This window comes from Hetaerina americana, unplaced genomic scaffold (assembly GCF_022747635.1).
Source record: "Hetaerina americana unplaced genomic scaffold, ioHetAmer1.1.p SCAF_6, whole genome shotgun sequence".
Taxonomy (NCBI): domain Eukaryota; kingdom Metazoa; phylum Arthropoda; class Insecta; order Odonata; family Calopterygidae; genus Hetaerina; species Hetaerina americana.
Window position 1 is genome coordinate 8,814,980 of NW_027287205.1, and position 5,550 is coordinate 8,820,529.

Sequence of the window (5,550 nt, forward strand, 5' to 3'; positions counted from 1 at the left end):
AGCCACCTGTCAAGTTCAAATCTCCACAAAGGAAGGTGTTCATACCGAACCAGGAAATAGAAGTGAAAATCATCAACTTTGAAAGGAATGTCACCATCCACATTCTCAATCCCAATCTCTACACAATCGAGTTCCACCATGGGGGTTTCACTTGGACTGTCAACCGGCGCTACAAGCATTTCGAGAGCCTCCATCGCCAGCTGAGACTCTTTCGTGCTGGTCTCAATGTCCCATTCCCAACGAAGAATCACCGTGAGCACCGCACAAGCTTTCGAATGGAGATGAAAAGTGGAAGCGATGGACGGCGTGGAGCCCTACCACGGTTTCCTAGGAAACCAGATGCTCTCCTCCCTTATGAGCAGATAGAACACCGAATCCAGCAGCTGGAGGAGTACTTACCTAGGAGTACTTAAATATATATATATATATATATATATATATATATATATATATATATATATATATATATATATATATATACATTCAAACACGAAATCCCGCCAAACGGCGAATAAATACTCATATATACAGAAACAGATATAAGGAAAATGGATAGGAACACATATAAAGGACGAACACAATAGAGGTGGGGAAGGCGGAATCGAACGGATCACAAGAGTAAAAATATTTCCTCAACCGGGACTCGAACACCGGATCTTTCCACTTGCAGGGCGGATGCTCTTAACCACTTGAGCTATCGAGGATAGTCAATTTACCCTGAAATCGAGCATCCGCCCGGCAAGTGGAAAGATCCGGTGTTCGAGTCCCGGTTGAGGAAATATTTTTACTCTTGTGATCCGTTCGATTCCGCCTTCCCCACCTCTATTGTGTTCGTCCTTTATATGTGTTCCTATCCATTTTCCTTATATCTGTTTCTGTATATATGAGTATTTATTCGCCGTTTGGCGGGATTTCGTGTTTGAATGTATATATATATATATATATATATATATATATATATATATATATATATATATATATATAATTAAATAGACGTATTTTAAAGATCCACATTCTTTCTCCTTGTTTCCAGTGGTCTTACAAACCTAGAATTTCCTATCTCGATCTCATCCAATATTCCCTCATCTCTCAAAACCCTCACCATCCCCTTATACACCACCCACTTATAATTTCCTGCAATTTTGGATTCTTTTCAACAACTTTCTCTCTTTATTTAATACACTCAGGGATTCTTCGTATATCTTCCTCTCCATCTTCTGCTATTTTTTCCATTGCCAACTTAAACCCTGGGTGTTTTCCCGGTCAAGGCGAATGAATTTTATACTTTGAAATTGTTGAATTGTTAGACATATTTAGCTGGTGACTCCGTAAAAAAAGTTATTGTCCCGATATTTCTCGCAGTTTATTAGAATTTTTCAAAGGTAAAACATACCTAGTGTTTGAAGTTGGTTTTAACCTCGTGGACTATGGCACCATACGTACATATGTATAATTGAATGAATGAGAGTTGTTCCTTTTAAGTCCCTAAAATTCCGGAGTGCATTAGGACGCCTCTGTAGCTCAACTGGCTAAAGCACTCAGCCGGATATCGAGAGATTCGGGTTTCGAATCCCAGTCAACGCGAATGAGTTTTACACATTAAAATTATTGCACTTTAACATTTGGTTTGGTATATTCGCGGTGCAAATAAATTATTTAAACAAAAGTGTCTCCTTTTATGTTTCGAAATTAAAATTTGAATGTTCTATACCGTTTGGGTTCCGAAGTATTTCTCAAATTCTACATCTGCAACTACGTGGTAAACAGCAAGCCGCCGCCAGGGCGTGGAGGGGGATATAAGGTCACCACCCTTTAAAGAGAATAAAGCCGCATGCAAAACCTACAACTTCATACCAATCTACACCTACAAAGTCGTATAAATATATTAATGGAAACACCTTTTTAACTTACACACATGTAAATACATATACTATCAATTAACATACACACATTTATTCGGATATACATTGTGTCAACATAACGTTTAATCTTGCCTTCACTTGTAAATGGAATGTCTTTAATATTTCCATTGTGATTTTGGTTTCTTACTATTGTGATTCCTGATCAATCGGGGAAAGAACGAGTATTTATTTCTATGTAATGGAATCGATATCCCTTATCTTATCAACGTGGTCTGATCTACCTAATTGGTGTGGGGCCATCCTAGTTTACATACAAATCTGCAGTTGAAATACGCAATAGCTAATTTTATATCAATCATTTGAAATCTTAAAATTTTAATTGACAACGGATGAAACGTCACTGCGGCCATTTATAAATAAAATCCAGGGTCATGACAACTAAGAAAAGAGAGCAAGTAGCAGCTCTTTTTTAGTTGTATTGCCGTTGTAGCACATACATATATTCGATAAGAAAGCTGTGGGCAGGGAAGCTTTTTGCCTGCCGTGAATGCCTTCCTTACAAATAAAAATGAATTGATTCCTCACCTTCATTCCAACCCTACACTATTCGATGGCCTACTTTATGTCCTACGTCTCCTCCATCCACGGGAACATTCCCTCGTCGGTGCTGACTGAGATACGACGGTTACGTTTCCTTGAGTCATGCTTGCAAAATTTTCATATCTGAGATCGGGGAAGAGGAGGAATTCGCGCGATCTTTTCTTTGCTCTCCGCTTTCTTAACTCATCTCTCCGAGTCCGCCTCCCAAGCCCTCTCCTCCCCCTCCAAATAGAAAGGAAAAAAGAGATATACCCTTCAAATTTTTAGCAAGGGATTCGAATTCGGGGATAAGAAATGACTCGCCGGGAAGGGTTTCTGCGATTCTTAACCTTGGCCTCATAACGGAGAGGACGGCAAAAGAGGGAAGGAAGGGGTGGGGGTGCCAGTTGCCCCTCCGGTGCTCCCCACCTCTCCCTTCTACCTCGTCGAAGTTCTCCGGCGTGCAGTATTTGTCTTCTCAATGACGCGGAAGTGGGTACACAGCGGCCCCTTCCCCGCCCACCTCTCGTCCAACATCCGCGGGGCCACAGGCGGGCGGGGCGAGAAGACCCGGGGGGTGTCAAGGGAGATCTTTTCACCTATTGGCGTTGGGTGGCGGTCATAAATTTTTTAATCGCTCCGTAGACTCCTAGCGCGATTAGTCGTGGCATAATAGCCCAGCATCTTTACCAGGATACGTGAAACCCGTAAGCGCAGCCTCGGGGGTTATTCGGAGGGACTTGGATTCACCCCTTTCACGATTAGGTTGATGTGGTCAGCCACGGAATCGTCTGGCAGTCCGAAAGAAATGGGTCCGTATCCACAATGGGGATATGGGAAAGTGTGTGTGCTGGGTGGGTAAATATTAGTGAGATCCTGCTTTTTCAAAGTTCGACATTAAATAATCTTGGTCGTCTTTAATTTCAAGAAACAGTATCCCGGAAAAAAACACTACAAGTGCAGGTTCAAATGCCTATTTATCGTTAAACATGTCTCCACAATATGCAGCACGGGCGTTGCTAGGCAAAGAGAATCAAGTGAATAGAATGACGAACAAGTCATAGCCATTGTGTTAGTAAATGATTGATTATCTCACACGAGTCCTTTATAGAGTTATAAGAGTGGAACATTATATCATGAACTATTTCATATTTTATATTTTAGCATATTTAAAATGATTGACTCTTTGAATTAGAGGAAAAATTGTTTAATTTGGTGGAACTGCGATTAATAATTTGATTATGATATATGCGATTGCTAATTCATGATATAGAATTAAGGGTGCCACTAGGATCTATTCTTGGCCCTTTACTATTTTAAATATATATAAAATGCACATTCAAGTACTGTCATTTCTCTCAGTTCATACTGTTCACTGATTATGCAGTACTTTTATCGAAGCGTAAGGAACTGAAAGAAGTTAGCTATTCAGGATATGGAACTTGACTTTAATGATATCAGTGAATGCGTATATGATAATAATCTCGTTGTTAATGGGAAAAATACAAAGTTTTGTTTGCGAAACGTAAAACCTCTTACATTATTGTTTTTCAATTACAGATTTATTCACATAATTGCCTACCTAACCCCACCGTTAACTTTAATTTCCCCATGCTGGAATAAGTAAAAAAGGGAAATTACTCGGGCATAATAGTTGGTCAAAACATTACCTTTGGTGAACGTACATATATTTAAAAAATAAATAATAATTAAAATACATCCTTTATCAAGTTTACAAAATTACTAGTTTTGCAAGTTTGAATGTAATCAAGATGTTGTATTTTTCACTGGTAGAGAGTATTTTAAGATATGGTATAACAATGTGGGGATCCACTGCTTCTACAAAAAATTAATATGCTAAAATATACACAGCAAAAAATACTCGCGAGAATGTCAGAGGTTAGATAAAAAAATACAAATATTATACACAGAATAGACATCTTGAAACAATTGGGAATTCTACCTTTTTACCGGCTTAACAGATATTTCATTAAAATTGGTAACTATTTTGAAGTAAGATATAAAATACTTGATTTTCCAAGAAAGGAATTACTATTAGAGGAAAATATTAAATAGATAACAAAAATATCATAAAAAATCAAGGTAGGAGAAAATTGAAGGTTACTGAACATCTAATTTTGAATGAAATACGTAAGGATTTAAGAATATTGTAGTCACTGAATGCTGTGAAAGGGAGGATAATAGACTGGTTATTACATTGGGGGAAATAGGACTTGGGACAAAACTTGACACACAACATATGTAGGTTTATAAATGGAAACATTTTATATTTATATTTTTAGTTTACGTATGTGGCTCCTGTTGTCAAGCCGGAACTGATTAGTTTAGCAGGACCAGAATGAGTATTCCACTTATAATTTTTAATTTATACTACTATTGCACAAAATGTAGGTTGTCTGTAAATGTCTTTTCTGTTGTAATATTCTGTTGTACATGATGAGTATAGAATTACAATATGATAATCCAGGGTAATAGATTCATTATCTCTCAGTAACAATGTTGGGTATCTCACCGAAACGCGAAATTTTAATATTTTATGTCACTCTATTTTTTTTTATTCAGTAATGCTTCAAAATTCTACCAAAATTACAGAATTTTTAGCGTTTTTTTTTAGTTCCAAGGCACTGGGTACGCTAGATGTTTGGAGTCGTAATTTAGTGTTTTCTTTTTAAATATAAAATGAGGTGTTTAAATATAAATGGAGATGTTTTTATTGCCTATTATTGTGGGCTCAAATGAAGAATGAATCACTTTGCTGCAATGACAAATGATGCACAATTGTTAAGCAAGTAATTTATGCAATAAAGTCACCTACATCATTCACCACGACTGAGACTCGGCTCCTACAACGACGCGCATCCCACGGCAAATGTTCGCAGACTCCCATATATCCTTTCCATCAGGATAAATATCGTAAAAGTTTTGTTCGCCAATGCTCACGGGTAATACTTATTTATATTGGATCGGCATTATACCTAGGGAACATTAGTAAATACATTATATTTCCTTACCGACGAGTGCTGTGAGTTATTTCTCCCATTACCTAGGGTTTTCCGACTATGACGGAGAAGTACACGGAAAATCTCTC

At 37.7% G+C, this 5,550-nt stretch overlaps 1 non-coding gene across 1 annotated transcript; it reads right to left on the reverse strand.

Annotated features, from left to right (window-relative positions):
* Positions 1-628: 628 nt before the first annotated feature.
* On the reverse strand, positions 629-704 carry TRNAA-UGC (transfer RNA alanine (anticodon UGC)). The gene has a single exon. It is a non-coding gene; the product is annotated as a tRNA-Ala (tRNA).
* Positions 705-5,550: the final 4,846 nt, after the last annotated feature.